Source organism: Oncorhynchus clarkii, chromosome 17, assembly GCF_045791955.1.
Source record: "Oncorhynchus clarkii lewisi isolate Uvic-CL-2024 chromosome 17, UVic_Ocla_1.0, whole genome shotgun sequence".
In the NCBI taxonomy this organism is placed as follows: Eukaryota; Metazoa; Chordata; class Actinopteri; order Salmoniformes; family Salmonidae; genus Oncorhynchus; species Oncorhynchus clarkii.
Window position 1 is genome coordinate 75021297 of NC_092163.1, and position 20000 is coordinate 75041296.

The window sequence follows — 20000 nt, forward strand, 5'->3', positions numbered from 1 at the left end:
ACACTGGTCATTTTAATAATGGAACACTGTTTACTTTAATAATGGAACACTGGTCACTTTAATAATGGAACACTGGTCACTTTAATAATGGAACACTGGCTACTTTAATAATGGAACACTGGTCACTTTAATAATGGAACACTGGTCACTTTAATAATGGAACACTGGCTACTTTAATAATGGAACACTGGTCACTTTAATAATGGAACACTGGCTACTTTAATAATGGAACACTGGTCACTTTAATAATGGAACACTGGCTACTTTAATAATGGAACACTGGTCACTTTAATAATGGAACACTGGCTACTTTAATAATGGAACACTGGTCACTTTAATAATGGAACACTGGTCACTTTAATAATGGAACACTGGCTACTTTAATAATGGAACACTGGTCACTTTAATAATGGAACACTGGCTACTTTAATAATGGAACACTGGTCACTTTAATAATGGAACACTGGCTACTTTAATAATGGAACACTGGTCACTTTAATAATGGAACACTGGCTACTTTAATAATGGAACACTGGTCACTTTAATAATGGAACACTGGCTACTTTAATAATGGAACACTGGTCACTTGAATAATGGAACACTGGTCACTTTAATAATGGAACACTGGTCACTTTAATAATGGAACACTGTTCACTTTAATAATGGAACACTGGTCACCCTAATAATGGAACACTGTTCACTTGAATAATGGAACAATGGTCATTTTAATAATGGAACACTGTTTACTTTAATAATGGAACTCTGGTTACTTTAATAATGGAACACACAGCAGATATATATCATAGAAAATAATATATTATATTTATATTCCGGACCCCGACATTGCTCGTTCTGATATTTCTTAATTTCATAATTTTCATTTTTAGGGATTTGTGTGCATTGTTTTTTATTGTTAGGTATACTGCACTGTTGGAGCTAGAAACATCAGCAATTCGCTGCACAAGCGATAACATCTGCAACATATGTGTACGCAACCAATACAATTTGATTTGATTTGACACTCTTCAGCAAAACACACACGCTGTGAATCTTCAGCATTATACGTGTGTGTGTGTGTGTGTGTGTGTATAAGAGACAGAGACAGAGGAAAAAATGTAACACATGCACGCACACACACACACACACACACACACACACACACACACACACAGTTATATTTTACTACAGGAGCTCAGCTGAGAAGCTATAGTCAATATATTGTCTACACTGCAGCCAACATCACAGTAACACTGGTCATTCTACCAAGTCTAGAGTTCCTCATCATACGTTAAGAAACTAACAGATTGGTCATCAGACGATCAGCCAGAAAGTCATTCCGCCTCTTATGATGCTATCTGTTTCCTTCCTCAGAGCTACAGAGGAGAACACGTTTATTCACATCTCAAATCTCAGCCACGACTGGGGACCTCTTAACTAGAACATAAGAGCTAAATTAGGGCCGACCACGGCACCCGATGTACACTCCCTTCAGCTTCACTTAACTTAAAGAGGCACAACAAATAACAGAGGTACAACTAAGATGAAGGCTACTGCCGACAATTAACAACTCTACATAAGAAATGATGTTGATGATGATCATGATGATGATGAGAGGCTTCTGTGGTCTCTTACAGCGGCCTCAACTCTTCTGTTTTATAAATGGTAGGGCTATCTCTCTACTCTCCCTTCTCTCTCCTCTCTCTCCCTCCATCTCCCTTCTGCCCTCTACCTCTCCCCCTTCTACCCCCCTCTCTGCAGGTGATTTTAAAAGGCAGGCATATGTGGTGTGGCGGTGTGGTGATGGATAGGGGGCCCCCAGGAGGAGAGCCTGGCAGGGCATGACAAACCCTGCTATAATGCCCCCTTTATCGGTTCCTGCAAAGTGTTCATTTTCTCCTCTGCCATTAGGCCTGTGATACCTCAATGGTAATTGCAGTGTAATAAATACCCTCTTTGTCTACCCCCTGTGCCCCTGACAACAGAGGCACCGTATATGAGAGCATTTTTTCATTTTCCATGGCTTTCCATGCCTTAGCTCCCGCAATATATTTATCTTCTTGCTTATTCATTTGGAGCGTGCTTCGTTGGCTGCACAGTAATGTATAGCTGTATCTGTCACATAGCTTATTGCGTGGGATGAGTGTATTGCCTGGAATATTCTCAAATTGATTCCTTTTCAGACATTATCATCTACGGGGGGGGGGGGGGGGGGGCGGGGGGGCTATGGTGAGTCATCACACAAACACATTGAGATGCTCCGGTATCCATCCATTGAAGGAAGGATGGTGTGTGTGTGTGCGTGCGTTTAGGCTTTGTGAGTGAATTTAAATGCCAGGCATGTGCTAGCTACACCACACGAGGCCAGACTATAGCTAGACAAGGCAGGGTTCAGGCATCTTGACCTGGCCTTGGCTTCAGCGTGTGTGGGCCTGTCAAGGGGAAACTAGTACTGGGAAGCCCTCCTCCACCACCACATCTTCACCTCTACCAGGCTGGCCCCAGTACAGAGGAGGCCCCTGCCAGGTTGGCACCATGTACTGTAGGGCACCATACACCTAGGCCTTGCCAACTCATACAGGTTGGGGTCTGATCTGGAGCCCAGTGCTCTCGTTCTGCCTCTCTTCTCCTCTCCTCCGACCCCCCCCCCCCCCCTTCCTCCCCTCACTATCCATAGTGTCTGATAGTAAATGACCTGAGGTGTGCCCCCCACCCCACCCCATGGTGGAAGCCCGGTGAGAGTGGTGAAGAGTGGTGAGAGGTGTCCAGATCAGTCCACATAGATGGATGGATCGGAAGACATCTAATTTAACAACCACACGGCCCACCAGCAGAGAGACAGAACAGATGGGCCTCATCTTGTAGAAGAAGTAGACCAGGCCTCCCCAAAAGGACCCACAGCACTGGCAGGGAGAGACTCGGGTAAGGGGAGGTGGGGGAGGCAGGAGGGGAGGCAGAGGGGAAGGGGAGAGTAGAGGAGAGATGAGATGAGGGCAGGCAGGCAGGGGGGAAGGGGAGAGACGAGGGCAGGCAGGCAGGCAGGGGGGAAGGGGAGAGGAGAGGAGAGGGCAGGCAGGCAGGGGGAAAGGGGACAGACGGGGGCAGGCAGGGGGGAAGGGGGGAAGGGGGGAGGAGAGGGCAGGCAGGCAGGGGGCAGTGGAGAGATGAGGGCAGGCAGGCAGGGGGGAAGGGGAGAGATGAGGGCAGGCAGGCAGGGGGAAAGGGGGGAGACGAGGGCAGGCAGGGGGGAAGGGGGGAAGGGGGGAGGAGAGGGCAGGCAGGCAGGGGGCAGGGGAGAGATGAGGGCAGGCAGGCAGGGGGGAAGGGGAGAGATGAGGGCAGGCAGGCAGGGGGGAAGGGGAGAAGAGAGGAGAGGAGAGATGAGGGCAGGCAGGCAGGGGGGAAGGGGAGAGATGAGGGCAGGCAGGCAGGGGGAAATGGAAAGATGAGGGCAGGCAGGCAGGCAGGGATATCAAATCAAAACAAATCAAATTCTATTAGTCACATGCGCCGACTACAACAGGCGTAGACCTTACAGTGAAATGCTTACTTACAAGCCCTTAACCAACAATGCAGTTGAAAAAAAATCTGAGTAAGAATAAGAAATAAGTAATTAAAAAGCAGCAGTAAAATAATAATAGTGAGACTATACACAGGGGGGTACCGGTACAGAGTCAATGTGCGGGGGCACCAGTTAGTCGAGGTAATTGAGGTACTATGTACATGTAGGTAGAGTTATTAAAGTGACTATGTACATGTAGGTAGAGTTATTAAAGTGACTATGTACATGTAGGTAGAGTTATTAAAGTGACTATGTACATGTAGGTAGAGTTATTAAAGTGACTATGCACAGATACAACAGAGAGGAGCAGCAGTGTAAACGGGGGGGAATGTAAATAGTCTGAGTTTCCATTTGATTAGATGTTGAGGAGTCTTATGGCTTGGGGGGTAGAAGCTGTTTAGAAGCCTCTTGAACCTAGACTTGCCCTCATCTCTCCTTTCCCCTTCCCTCCTGCCTGCCCTCATCTCTCCTCTACCCTTCCCCCCTGCCTGCCCTCATCTCTCTTCTCCCCTTCCCCCCTTCCTGCCCTCATCTCTCCTCTCCCCTTCCCCCTGCCTGCCCTCATCTCTCCTCTCCCCTTCCCCCCTTCCTGCCCTCAACTCTCCTTTCCCCTTCCCCCCTGCCTGCCCTCATCTCTCCTCTCCCCTTCCCCCCTGCCTGCCTGCCCTCATCTCTCCTCTCCTCTCCCCTTCCCCCCTGCCTGCCTGCCCTCATCTCTCCTTTCCCCGTCCCCCTGCCTGCCCTTGTCTCTCCTCTCCCCTTCCCCCTGCTTGCCCTTGTCTCTCCTCTCCCCTTCCCCCCTGCCTGCCCTCATCTCTCCTTTCCCCTTCCCCCTGCCTGCCCTTGTCTCTCCTCTCCCCTTCTCCCTTGCCTGCCCTCATCTCTCCTCTCCCCTTCCCCCTTCCTGCCTGCCCTCATCTCTCCTCTCCCCCTCCCCCCTGCCTGCCTGCCCTCATCTCTCCCCTCCCCTTCCCCCTGCCTGCCCTTATCTCTCCTTTCCCCTTCCCCCTGCCTGCCCTCATCTCTCCTCTTCCCTTCCCCCCTGCCTGCCTGCCCTCATCTCTCCTCTCCCCTTCCCCCCTGCCTGCCCTCATCTCTCCTTTCCCCTTCCCCCCTGCTTGCCCTCATCTCTCCTCTCCCCTTCCCCCTGCCTGCCCTCATCTCTCCTCTCCCCTTCCCCCTGCCTGCCGTCATCTCTCCTCTCCCCTTTCCCCTGCCTGCCCTCATCTCTCCTCTCCCCTTCCCCCTGCCTGCCCTCATCTTTCCTCTCCCCTTCCCCCTGCCTGCCCTCATCTCTCCTCTCCCCTTTCCCCTGCCTGCCCTCATCTCTCCTCTCCCCTTCCCCCTGCCTGCCCTCATCTCTCCTCTCCCCTTCCCCCCTGCCTGCCTGCCCTCATCTCTCCTCTCCCCTTCCCCCTGCCTGCCCTCATCTCTCCTCTCCCCTTCCCCCTGCCTGCCCTCATCTCTCCTCTTCCCTTCCCCCCTGCCTGCCTGCCCTCATCTCTCCTCTCCCCTTCCCCCTGCCTGCCCTCATCTTTCCTTTCCCCTTCCCCCCTGCTTGCCCTCATCTCTCCTCTCCCCTTCCCCCTGCCTGCCGTCATCTCTCCTCTCCCCTTTCCCCTGCCTGCCCTCATCTCTCCTCTCCCCTTCCCCCTTCCTGCCTGCCCTCATCTCTCCTCTCCCCTTCCCCCCTGCCTGCCTGCCCTCATCTCTCCTCTCCCCTTCCCCCTGCCTGCCCTTATCTCTCCTTTCCCCTTCCCCCTGCCTGCCCTCATCTCTCCTCTTCCCTTCCCCCCTGCCTGCCTGCCCTCATCTCTCCTCTCCCCTTCCCCCTGCCTGCCGTCATCTCTCCTCTCCCCTTTCCCCTGCCTGCCCTCATCTCTCCTCTCCCCTTCCCCCTGCCTGCCCTCATCTCTCCTCTCCCCTTCCCCCTGCCTGCCCTCATCTCTCCTCTCCCCTTTCCCCTGCCTGCCCTCATCTCTCCTCTCCCCTTCCCCCTGCCTGCCCTCATCTCTCCTCTCCCCTTCCCCCCTGCCTGCCTGCCCTCATCTCTCCTCTCCCCTTCCCCCTGCCTGCCCTCATCTCTCCTCTCCCCTTCCCCCTGCCTGCCCTCATCTCTCCTCTTCCCTTCCCCCCTGCCTGCCTGCCCTCATCTCTGCTCTCCCCTTCCCCCTGCCTGCCCTCATCTCTCCTTTCCCCTTCCCCCCATCTCTCCTCTCCCCTTCCCCCTGCCTGCCCTCATCTCTCCTCTCCCCTTCCCCCTGCCTGCCGTCATCTCTCCTCTCCCCTTTCCCCTGCCTGCCCTCATCTCTCCTCTCCCCTTCCCCCTGCCTGCCTGCCCTCATCTCTCCTCTCCCCTTCCCCCTGCCCGCCCTCATCTCTCCTCTCCCTTTCCCCCCTGCCTGCCCTTATCTCTCCTCTTCCCTTCCCCCCTGCCTGCCTGCCCTCATCTCTCCTCTCCCTTTCCCCCCTGCCTGCCCTCATCTCTCCTCTCCCCTTCCTCCCTCTCCCCTTCCCCATAAGATGGCTCCAGAGAACAAGGCTGATGTTTTACGTATTTCTAACCAATTGTGTTGTTTGTTCGTTTCTTTGCGTTGTTTGTAACTTATTTGTTAACTTATTTTGTACGTAATGTTGCTGCTACCGTCTCTTATGACCGAAAATAACTTCTGGGCATCAGAACTGCGATTACTCACCACGGACTGGCAGAATCCTTTTTTTCCTTTAACGAGGCCAACGAGCCCGACGTGAATGACATACTGCTTTCCTGGGAACAGGCCCAGATCCCCGTCATTTGCGTGAAGAGAAGGCGGAGAAAAAGGATCCGGAGGGTGCGTTGCCTTCTGAGAATTCGTAGGCGATCAAATAAACCCACACTTCCTTCCATTCTGCTAGCAAACGTGCAATCTTTGGAAAATGAAATCGATGACCTAAGATTAAACTACCAATGGGACAATAAAAACTGTAATATTTTATGCTTCACGGAGTCGTGGCTGAACGACGACATTATCAACATACAGCTGGCTGGTTATATGCTGTATCGGCAGGACAGAACAGCGGCGTCTGGTAAGACAACGGGCGGCGGACTGTATCTTTTTGTAAAGAACAGCTGGTGCACGATATCTAAGGAAGTCTCGAGGTTTTGCTCGCCTGAGGTAGATTATCTCATGATAAGCTGTAGACCACATTATCTACCTAGAGAGTTTTCATCTGTATTTTTCATAGCTGTCTACATACCACCACAGACCGATGCTGGCACTAAGACCGCATTGAATGAGCTGTATTCCACCACAAGCAAACAGGAAAACGCTAATCCAGAGGCGGCGCTCCTAGTAGCCAGGGACTTCAATGCAGGGAAACTTGAATCTGTCTTACCAAATTTCTATCAGCATGTTAAATGTGCAACCAGAGGGGAAAAAACTCTGGACCACCCTTACTCCACACACAGAGAAGCATACAAAGCTCTCCCTCGCCCTCCATTTGGAAAATCTGACCATAATCTGATTCCTGCTTACAAACAAAAATGAAAGCAGGAAGCACCAGTGACTCGATCAATAAAAACGTGGTCAGATGAAGCAGATGCTAAACTACAGGACTGTTTTGTAGCACAGACTGGAATATGTTCCGGGATTCCTCCGATGGCATTGAGGAGTACACCACATCAGTCATTGGCTTCATCAATAAGTGCATCGATGACATCGCCCTCACAGTGACCGTACGTACATACCCCAACCAGAAGCCATGGATTACAGGCAACATCCGCACTGAGCTAAAGGCTAAAGCTGCCACATTCAAGGAGCGGGACCCTAACCCAGAAGCTTATAAGCAATTCCGCTATGCCCTCCGACGAACCATCAAACAGGCAAAGCGTCAATACAGGACTAAGATCAAACCGTACTACACCGGCCAGAAGCCATAAAGAGACAAGGGCAGGCAGCGGGGAAGGGGAGAGGAGAGATGAGGGCAGGCAGGGGGAAGGGGAGATGAGAGGAGAGGCCTAACCAGATGACTGGTAAATGTTGGATGTGATACAGTTCCATAGGAAATGTTGTGCACAGCAGTATATGGATTATTGATGGTTATTGTGTGTGCTGTCCGTCTCATGTACTCTGATACTCCAGAGAATTACAGGCATCTGAATATGTAGAACATAATGGAGATATCGTTTGAATAAATAAATTCACAATTACATTCCCGACAAGACTGTAAATGGTTGGTTCAAATACTGTATATACTGTACAAGAAACAATACATGTTTCTGCTTGCTACACTACAATTAGATGAGGCGGTGTGTGTCTGACCAGTCTGAGGCAGGTCTTGAGCTCGATAAATAGAACATACCGTTGGGTCTGAAATTATTAATAACCTCCTGTTTGTATTTTGGACAATGGAAAAGAAGATGCCAGAAAGTACTCAGGACTATGGAACAGGGTGTTCTGTACTAGTTGTCAGAAAGTACTCAGGACTATGGAACAAGGTGTTCTGTACTAGTTGTCAGAAAGTATTCAGGACTATGGAACAAGGTGTTCTGTACTCGTTGTCAGAGAGTATTCAGGACTATGGAACAGGGTGTTCTGTACTAGTTGTCAGAAAGTATTCAGGACTATGGAACAAGGTGTTCTGTACTAGTTGTCAGAAAGTATTCAGGACTATGGAACAAGGTGTTCTGTACTAGTTGTCAGAAAGTATTCAGGACTATGGAACAAGGTGTTCTGTACTAGTTGTCAGAGAGTATTCAGGACTATGGAACAAGGTGTTCTGTACTAGTTGTCAGAAAGTATCCAGGACTATGGAACAGGGTGTTCTGTACTAGTTGTCAGAAAGTATTCAGGACTATGGAACAAGGTGTTCTGTACTAGTTGTCAGAAAGTATTCAGGACTATGGAACAAGGTGTTCTGTACTAGTTGTCAGAGAGTATTCAGGACTATGGAACAAGGTGTTCTGTACTCGTTGTCAGAGAGTATTCAGGACTATGGAACAGGGTGTTCTGTACTAGTTGTCAGAAAGTATTCAGGACTATGGAACAAGGTGTTCTGTACTAGTTGTCAGAAAGTATTCAGGACTATGGAACAGGGTGTTCTGTACTAGTTGTCAGAAAGTATTCAGGACTATGGAACAGGGTGTTCTGTACTAGTTGTCAGAAAGTATTCAGGACTATGGAACAAGGTGTTCTGTACTAGTTGTCAGAAAGTATTCAGGACTATGGAACAGGGTGTTCTGTACTAGTTGTCATAAAGTATTCAGGACTATGGAACAAGGTGTTCTGTACTCGTTGTCAGAGAGTATTCAGGACTATGGAACAGGGTGTTCTGTACTAGTTGTCAGAAAGTATTCAGGACTATGGAACAAGGTGTTCTGTACTAGTTGTCAGAAAGTATTCAGGACTATGGAACAGGGTGTTCTGTACTAGTTGTCAGAAAGTACTCAGGACTATGGAACAGGGTGTTCTGTACTAGTTGTCAGAAAGTATTCAGGACTATGGAACAAGGTGTTCTGTACTCGTTGCCAGAAAGTATTCAGGACTATGGAACAAGGTGTTCTGTACTCGTTGCCAGAAAGTACTCAGGACTATGGAACAAGGTGTTCTGTACTCGTTGTCAGAGAGTATTCAGGACTATGGAACAAGGTGTTCTGTACTCGTTGCCAGAAAGTATTCAGGACTATGGAACAAGGTGTTCTGTACTCGTTGTCAGAGAGTATTCAGGACTATGGAACAAGGTGTTCTGTACTCGTTGTCAGAAAGGGCTTTGGTAGACAGCAGTGACTAATGTAAATACAGTACATTGTCCTCACCTAAATGTGGATACTTGTGGATGTGGATACTAATTGTCTAGAAATAAATTGGGATTGGGAAATGAATAATTGTTTTACCTACGTGTGCTAGCCAAACAAACTGTCTGAATATCTGTGCCATTTCCTGGTGGCTGTGGTTTGATCTGGCCAAGGGAAGTGAATGCTGTTTCAGAGTGAACAAACCAGCTATAATAGATACACACTAGGCATAAATAAATAGATACTTACTGGTTTGGTGTACCAGTAATGTGATTGCTTTTCTCATCACGATGCAACAGATTACACAAGAGATTATGGGTTGGTCAACATAGAATTTGTCAGATTAGGAGATAGGGGGACCGATTGTAGATCGTTCTAGGTTTTGAAAATGGGTCGGGTGACACACACAAATGTTGCCATATCACCTGGCAACAATCACCTGGCAACAATCACCTGGCAACAATCACCTGGCAACAATCACCTGGCAATGAGTGGAACACTTCTCCTCAATCTGCTCACTCTATCATCTGACAGGAAATGGACTGAGCACGTGCTTCAGACGTATACTCTCTGTCACAGATATTTAAAAAAACAAACAGTACAGTTCCTCAAAAAAGAGAGCATCTTGACTGGCTGCATCACCACTTGGTATGGCACCTGCTCGGCATCTGACCACAAGGCGCTACAGAGGGTTGTGTGTTCGGCCCAGTACATCACCATGGCATCCAGGACCTATGTAACAGGCGGTGTCAGAGGACGGCCCTAAATATTGTGAAAGACTCCATCCACTCAAATCATAGACTCTTCTCTCTGCCACCGCACGGCAAGAGGTAATAGAGTGCCAAGTCTGGGAACAAAAGGCTCCTGAACAGTTTCTACCCTCAAGCTGTAAGACGGCTAAATAGTTAACCAAATAGCTATGAGGACCATTGACCCTTCTTGATTCTATGCACACACTGGACTGTACCCTGGACTGTACCCACACACTGGACTGTACCCACACACATGTATATAGCCAAGCTATCATTGACTTGATACTGGTACCACATGTATATAGCCAAGCTATCATTGACTTGATACTGGTACCACAGTAAAACTGACTATCCTACCGATCCTCGACTTCGGCGATGTCATCTACAAAATAGCTTCTAATACTCTACTCAGCAAACTGGATGCAGTTTATCACCGTGCCATCCGTTTTGTTACTAAAGCACCTAATACCACCCACCACTGCGACCTGTATGCTCTAGTCGGCTGGCCCTCGCTACATGTTCGTCGCCAGACCCACTGGCTCCAGGTCATCTATAAGTCTATGCTAGGTAAAGCTCCGCCTTATCTCAGTTCACTGGTCACGATGGCAACACCCACCCGTAGCACGCGCTCCAGCAGGTGTATCTCACTGATCATCCCTAAAGCCAAAACCTAATTTGGCCGCCATTCCTTCCAGTTCTCTGCTGCCTGCTACTGGAACAAATTACAAAAATCTCTGAAGTTGGAGACTTTTATCTCCCTCACCAACTTCAAACATCAACTATCTGAGCAGCTAACCGATCGCTGCAGCTGTACATAGTCCACATGTACATAGCCCACCCAATTTACCTACCTCATCCCATACTGTTTTTATTTTATTTACTTTTCTGCTCTTTTGCACACCAATATCTCTACCTGCACATGACCATCTGATCATGTATCACTCCAGTGTTAATCTGCTAAATTGTAATTATTCACTCCTATGGCCTATTTATTGCCTACCTCCTCATGCCTTTTGCACACAATGTATATAGATAATTTTTTTTCTACTATGTTATTGACTTGTTTATTGTTTATTGTTTACTCCATGTGTAACTCTGTGTTGTTGTATGTTCACACTGCTATGTTTTTTCTTGGCCAGGTCGCAGTTGCAAGTGAGAACTTGTTCTCAACTAGCCTACCTGGTTAAATAAAGGTGTTCTCAACTGGCCTACCTGGTTAAATAAAGGTGTTCTCAACTAGCCTACCTGGTTAAATAAAGGTGTTCTCAACTAGCCTACCTGGTTAAATAAAGGTGTTCTCAACTGGCCTACCTGGTTAAATAAAGGTGTTCTCAACTGGCCTACCTGGTTAAATAAAGGTGTTCTCAACTGGCCTACCTGGTTAAATAAAGGTGTTCTCTACTAGCCTACCTGGATAAATAAAGGTGTTCTCAACTAGCCTACCTGGTTAAATAAAGGTGTTCTCAACTAGCCTACCTGGTTAAATAAAGGTGTTCTCAACTAGCCTACCTGGTTAAATAAAGGTGTTCTCAACTAGCCTACCTGGTTAAATAAAGGTGTTCTCAACTAGCCTACCTGGTTAAATAAAGGTGTTCTCAACTTGCCTACCTGGTTAAATAAAGGTGTTCTCAACTAGCCTACCTGGTTAAATAAAGGTGTTCTCAACTAGCCTACCTGGTTAAATAAAGGTGTTCTCAACTAGCCTACCTGGTTAAATAAAGGTGTTCTCAACTAGACTACCTGGTTAAATAAAGGTGTTCTCTACTAGCCTACCTGGTTAAATAAAGGTGTTCTCAACTAGCCTACCTGGTTAAATAAAGGTGTTCTCAACTAGCCTACCTGGTTAAATAAAGGTGTTCTCAACTAGCCTACCTGGTTAAATAAAGGTGTTCTCAACTAGCCTACCTGGTTAAATAAAGGTGAAAAAAAATAAAAAAATATGTATATAGCCAAGCTATCATTGACTTGATACTGGTACTTCATGTATATAGTCAAGCTATCATTGACTTGATACTGGTACTTCATGTATATAGCCAAGCTATCATTGACTTGATACTGGTACTTCATGTATATAGTCAAGCTATCATTGACTTGATACTGGTACTTCATGTATATAGTCAAGCTATCATTGACTTGATACTGGTACTTCATGTATATAGTCAAGCTATCATTGACTTGATACTGGTACTTCATGTATATAGTCAAGCTATCATTGACTTGATACTGGTACTTCATGTATATAGTCAAGCTATCATTGACTTGATACTGGTACTTCATGTATATAGCCAAGCTATCATTGACTTGATACTGGTACTTCATGTATATAGTCAAGCTATCATTGACTTGATACTGGTACTTCATGTATATAGTCAAGCTATCATTGCTCATTGTGTATATTTATTCCTTGGGTTACTATTATTTTTCTATTACTATTATTACTATTATTAAAAAATATATATTCTGCATTGTTGGGAAGGGCCTGTAAGTAAGCATTTCACTGTTAGTCTACATCAGTTGTTTACGAAGCATGTGACCATCAAAATTGGATTTAATTTGATGACGATTCTATTTAGTTTAGTCACCTTTTTTGGGAGGGTGCCAAAGTGAGAGAAAAAACTGTTACAGAGATGCTAATCGAAGGATAATAAATGAATTTAAAAAACACTGCAATTAAGGCTGTTCACTCCTTTTAATATCCCCGGGGTTCAGGAAGCTGGTTATTTTATAAAGCTGATAAATAGATCAGGTGAGATGATACCTTGCTGAAAGAAAAATCAGGTCTTATTTCTGAATAGCATTGCTATTTAATTGTTTATCTGACTTGTGTAGTGTTAGATGTTATCTGCTATTTTATTATGTCATATTAGATGTGTACAATGAAAGGGTCATGAAATGGAATAATAATAATCATCATATTTTAATACTACACATAAAATATAAAAAAATATTTAATTCCAGCTTGGCCGATAAGGTTGAAGCTAAGGGTGAGTTTGAGGATGGGCTGATGGCCGATGGGCTGCTTTACATCCACCATGAACAGTTTTTGATTATCACTCTTCAATGCTCAATGCTTTTGCAGTGCCTGGAGACGAAACACTTTCTCCTTCTCTCCTCTCATCGCTCGTTCCCTCGATCCATTCTCTCCTCTCCTTTCCGTTCACCTCCTCTCAGCTCTCAACTCTAACTTACTCACAGAGCCACAGGCTAATAATAATACACTGATTTCACCCTATCAATTATTACATGTTCCCTGTACAGATAAAAGAGTATTGTTTCAAGGCACATAATTACATTATGGTTGACACACTCCAACATTAACGCAATTCAATCCTTGCACTTCATTTGGAATCCGATGTAAGAGGAGGGTACAGGGAGCATTTAAGTAACGATAAACGCCGACGTTCTGTACATTACCTTGGAAATAATAGACAACACATTTTTTATTCATACTTTCTCATCTTTTGGATGCTAGAGATGCGACCCAGTTGTTCGTTTGATTAGTTTTATATTTATTATTATTTATTTATTTACCCTTACTGGCTAGCTAGCCAGCTAGCTACGGCTAACACAGTCGCGACCTCTGCAGCCATAATAACAGCAATGTATCTGTTTTCTATTGATATTAATTTGGATAACAATGTGCTGATATTAACAATGATCTGATAATGACAATGAGCTGATAATGACTTATTTTGTCTGACATAGCTTGAAGAAGTTTCCTTTCTCGTCAGGACACTCAACACCGCTCATTACAGGGAGATCACATTGCATTTCAAAACACTAGGCTAGAAGCTAGCTAAACCGTTTGTTGCTAGCAAACCTGACAATATGACAACCAAGCAAAAAAAATATCAGTTGCTGAAAACAGCTGGTGAAACTAAAGACACGTGGGAGGATTTGACAGCATAGCACCACTTGTGTCATGACTGCAACAGTAGGAACCAGAGAAATTCATGTTCATCACTCACCTGGTTAAGTCATCAGAGGCTCAAAAAAAAATGTCTCTGCAAAAAAAACATCTATGCTAGCTAGCTAAGCTTTTTCCTCGTTGTACCTGCGTTTACAATGTATCCAATTTCAGTTTGTGTGGTTGTTAGTTTAGCTTTCTGTAACTTTGTAGCAAGTACAGTCTGCATGTGTAGCTGCATAATATTGGTCATGATTGCAAGGTGCCCCGTTATCTGGTTTTAATGTCCATTCTAGAATGCCCTTCTAACCAATCAGAAATTAGTATTTAACATTTCAGCGGTATAAATGAATAGTGAACTGTTTCAGTTTGTATTCAAATCTTCTAAATAATTAAGTGTGTCATCTGTCACAATAGCTGATGTAACCTCAATCTGCCAGATGACAGGATGTTTTTATCACTCTGACATATCTGAGGAGGACACCACTGGAGGCTGGAGAGGGGAGGAATGGAGTCCATGTCTGGAATGGAGTCAATTTAATGGTATCAAACACGTGGTTTCCATGTGGTCGATACCATTCCATTTACTCAATACCTGGCATTACTATGAGGCGTCCTCCCTTCAGCAGCCTCCACTGCAGTTCACATGTCTGTAAGCACACACACACACGCGCACACACACGCACGCACGCACGCACGCACACACACACACACACACACACAGTAATGCTGCTGGAATATCATGGCCTCAACCTAAGCAGTCTCGATCACAGCACTCCTAGTCGTAACACTAATGTTTGTCACAAGTGATTCTAATGTTGGATTCCAGACTAAAAAGAAAGACTAGTTTTAAGGATGCTTTTAAGTTGTTTTAAAAATAGCCAGAAAGCTACTGCTGTCATGGTAGGTGCTAAGCACGAGGTTGGATTGACTCTGTTATTCTTTTTTTCCTGATTCATGTTTTCATTTGATGATAAATAAACAAAATCAACAGAATTATTGCAATGTAATGCAGGCATAAAAATAATGACATCAATTATAACAACAGTGTGATAAAGGAGAATAGAAAAAATTAAAAATAACTGTGGGATATGGCATCTCAATATTCACACCTTAAATCAAATTAAATCAAATGTTATTTGTCACATGCACCAAATACAACGGGTGTATTAGACCTTACAGTGAAATGCTGAATACAACAGGTGTAGGTAGACCTTACAGTGAAATGCTGAATACAACAGGTGTAGTAGACCTTACAGTGAAATGCTGAATACAACAGGTGTAGTAGACCTTACAGTGAAATGCTGAATACAACAGGTGTAGGTAGACCTTACAGTGAAATGCTGAATACAACAGGTGTAGGTAGACCTTACAGTGAAATGCTGAATACAACAGGTGTAGTAGACCTTACAGTGAAATGCTGAATACAACAGGTGTAGGTAGACCTTACACTGAAATGCTGAATACAACAGGTGTAGGTAGACCTTACAGTGAAATGCTGAATACAACAGGTGTAGTAGACCTTACAGTGAAATGCTGAATACAACAGGTGTAGGTAGACCTTACAGTGAAATGCTGAATACAACAGGTGTAGGTAGACCTTACAGTGAAATGCTGAATACAACAGGTGTAGTAGACCTTACAGTGAAATGCTGAATACAACAGGTGTAGTAGATCTTACAGTGAAATGCTGAATACAACAGGTGTAGGTAGACCTTACAGTGAAATGCTGAATACAACAGGTGTAGGTAGACCTTACAGTGAAATGCTGACTACAACAGGTGTAGGTAGACCTTACAGTGAAATGCTGAATACAACAGGTGTAGTAGACCTTACAGTGAAATGCTGAATACAACAGGTGTAGTAGACCTTACAGTGAAATGCTGAATACAACAGGTGTAGTAGACCTTACAGTGAAATGCTGAATACAACAGGTGTAGTAGACCTTACAGTGAAATGCTGAATACAACAGGTGTAGTAGACCTTACAGTGAAATGCTGAATACAACAGGTGTATTAGACCTTACAGTGAAATGCTGAATACAACAGGTGTAGTAGACCTCACAGTGAAATGCTGAATACAACAGGTGTAGTAGACCTTACAGTGAAATGCTGAATACAACAGGTGTAGTAGACCTCACAGTGAAATGATTACTTACAAGCCCTTAACCAACAATGCAGTTTTAAGAAGATAGAGTTAAGAAAATATTTACTAAATAAACAAAAGTAAAAAATAAATAAATAAATATATATATATATATATATAGTCTATGACTTGGGTGACTGGAGCCTTTGACAATTTTTTGGGCCTTCCTCTGACACCGCCTGGTATATAGGTCCTGGATGGCAGGAAGTTTAGCCCCAGTGATGTACTGGGCCGTACGCACTACCTTCTGTAGCGCCTTACGGTCAGATGCCGAGCAGCTGCCATACCAGGCTGTGATGCAACCGGTCAGGATGCTCTCGATGGTGCAGCTGTTTAACTTTTTGAGGATCTGGGGACCCATGCCAAATATTTTTCTCCTGAGGGGAAAAATGCGTTGTCGTACCCTCTTCATGACTGTCTTGGTGTGTTTGGACCATGATAGTTTGTTGGTGATGTGGACACCAGTGATGTGGACAACAGTTGTTACTAGACAGATTATTTCACTTATAATTCACTGTATCACAATTCCAGTAGATCAGAAGTTTACATACACTAAGTTGACTGTGCCTTTAAACATCTTGGAAAATTCCAGAAAATGATGTCATGGCTTTTGAAGCTTCTGATAGGCTAATTGACATCATTTGAGTCAATTGGAGGTGGATGTATTTCAAGGCCTATCTTCAAACTCAGTGCCTCTTTGCTTGACATAATGGGAAATCATAATGACATAATGGGAAAATCAAAAGAAATCAGCCAAAAATTGTAGACCTCTACAAGTCTGGTTCATCCTTGGGAGCAATTTCCAAATGCCTGAATGTACCACGTTCATCTGTACAAATAATAGTACGCAAGTATAAACACCATGGGACCACGCAGCTGTCATACCGCTCAGGAAGGAGACGTGTTCTGTCTCCTAGAGATGAACATACTTTGGTGCGAAAAGTGCAAATCAATCCCAGAACAACAGTGAAGGACCTTGTGAAGATGTTGGGGGAAACCGGTACAAATAATCTATATCCACAGTAAAACGAGTCCTATATTGACATAACCTGAAAGGCCGGTCAGCAATGAAGAATCCACTGTTCCAAAACCACCATAAAAAAGCCAGACTACGGTTTGCAACTGCACATGGGGACAAAGATCATACTTTTTGGAGAAATGTCCTCTGGTCTGATGAAACAAAAATAGAGCTGTTTGGCCATAATGACCATCGTTATGTTTGGAGGAAAAAGGGGGAGGCTTGCAAGCTGAAGAACACCATCCAAACCGTGAAGCACAGGGGTGGCAGCATCATGTTGTGGCAGTGCTTTGCTGCAGGAGGGACTGGTGCACTTCACAAAATAGATGGCATCATGAGGGAGGAAAATTATGTGGATATATTGAAGCAACATCTCAAGACATCAGTCAGGAAGTTAATGCTCGGTCGCAATGGGTCTTCCAAATGAACAATGACCCCAAGCATACTTCCAAAGTTGTGCCATGTCAAGGTATTGGAGTGGCCATCACAAAGCCCTGACCTCAATCCTATAGACAATATGTATATAACTGAAAAAGCCTGTGCATGCAAGGAGGCCTACAAACCTGACTCAGTTACACCAGCTCTGTTAGGGGGAATGGGCCAAAATTCACCCAACTTATTGTTGGAAGCTTGTAGACGGCTATCCGAAATGTTAGACCCAAGTTAAACACTTTAAAGGCAATGCTACCAAATACTAATTGAGAGTATGTAAACGTCTGACCCACTGGGAATGTGATGAAAGAAATAAAACCTGAAAGAAATCATTCTCGCTACTATTATTCTGACATTTCACATTCTTAAAATAAAGTGGTGATCCTAACTGACCTAATACAAGGAATTTTACTAGGATTAAATGTCAGGAATTGTGAAAAACTGAGTTTAAATGTATTTGGCTAAGGTTTATGTAAACTTCCGACTTCAACTGTATACCTATTGATTCTTGAAGAATATAACTTATAAATGCCTCATGAGCTTAGTTCAACTGTCACACTCCATGAGAAGCCAAAATATAAACTTGTTTAACTCCAATGTTTGTAAACAAATCAAATGTAAACAAATACTATATAGCCTCAAAACATGGTTAAAACTATCATTTTGATACCACGGATGATCAGTCCTTGCATCCATTGCTATGTCTATGTAATTGAGAATGATTACATTTCTCCAGGGCCATCCCTCAGCTTTTTACCGAGCCATGGGTGGGGAGCCTGCTTTGCTATTGTTTCAACTGCTGAATGCCTCTTTAATATTGTCGTTTCAAAGGCATTCTTCTGTTTTACACTGTTGGTGTACTCTTCCGTATTGTGTTGTTTTCCTATCTCTATCTCTATATAGTAAAGTTGGTTTGTTTTACACTGTTGGTGTACTCTTCAATGTCTATAGTTTATTTTTTACATGTTTTTGTTTGCGCTGCTTCTAAAAGCAAAAGTCGAATTGAAAACAGTTTTGGTATTGTTGAATTCTATTTTCATAATAGCGAGCTATGACTGATGGTTTGGTTAGCTAAAATAGCACGTCTGTTTGTTTAGTTACCAAGCCAACTACTGTAGCTATCTATAGTCAACTTGCTACCTACTTCAGTGGACGTCAAACACATTTCTACCATCAAATGAACACATGTATAGTGCCAAATGTGTTCAACTAAACCCTGGTATAAAAGGGTTATAATCAACTCAGTTCCACTCCGGCAGCGCGTCGTGGAACACACCATCCACGTCGTTCCATATTCTCCATAGAACGCATAGCCAGCCCCTCGTTGATTATCACTTACATATTCCAAGAGTGTTCTCACAGAACATTCTATACCCCCCCCCCCCCCCCCCCCCCCACACACACACACACACACACACACGCAAACAGAGAGCGAGAGATGCACACACAGCTTTGTTTTCGTGACATTTCTGGACTTTTTGGGGATTAAAAATGTTTGACCATTAAAAATCCTATTTTCCCTAACCCTTAACCTGACCCGAAACGTAATAATAACCTTAGCCCCCAAAACCGTAAACCTAACCCTAAAGCTTCAACTAGCATTTGAACAAGTTCAGGACATGAAAAAAGTCCTGACATTTCAAAAAAGTTATTGTGAATTATTGGAACATTGGGGTCCTGAAAACAAACACACACACACACACACACACACACACACACACACACACACACACACACACACTAGACACTAAGTACACCCCAACTATAATAAATTCACAAACTCTTTGCTTAGTATAGTGATGTTGAGATAAAACATAAAACAAGCTGAGGGCATGTTTAACTTCTGAAGAAAAAAATTACAAGGAAGTGGCTGCGAGCGCAAATAGATAAATAGATAACGGGCGGGATGCTTAAGTGGGGGGTAAGGGAAACGCTCAGACGGCATAATTGAGTCAGCAAGACACGGGGCTAGCTATGAACTCATAAGAGACTCGAAATTGGAACGCAGGCAGGGCAGCGCTGAAAAAAACATGTGATGTGATACACTCACACTGCACATGCCTGTATTCCCGAAAACATCAGCTCACACCTTTTTCTACTGAACTGGTCAAATACTATTCTCGGAGATTTTACACTGCTTCATCATGAAATACAAGGTACATGTCAAAAACCTCGCAATAACTTGACAAAAGTTTGTTGAGCTAATACAAATAGAGACTGGTCTTCCATCACCACATGTCACAGGTGGAATGTCAAATAGGCCTAATGTGTCGTATTCTCTAGTATATTTAGTTGGAGTTGAGTCCAATATTTATATTGTGTCTTACCAGAAAAATGGTATCGTGCTTTAGGAGTTCAATTCATTGTTGGAGGTTTTGGTTACTCTACAAATGAGTGACTAGCCTATGGGTTAC

At 44.4% G+C, this 20000-nt stretch overlaps 1 protein-coding gene across 1 annotated transcript in view; it reads right to left on the reverse strand.

The window, feature by feature from the left end:
* The window catches only part of LOC139369932 (neurexophilin-2-like), a 71412-nt gene that overhangs the window by 51288 nt on the left and 124 nt on the right, over positions 1 to 20000 (reverse strand). The window lies entirely within an intron of this gene.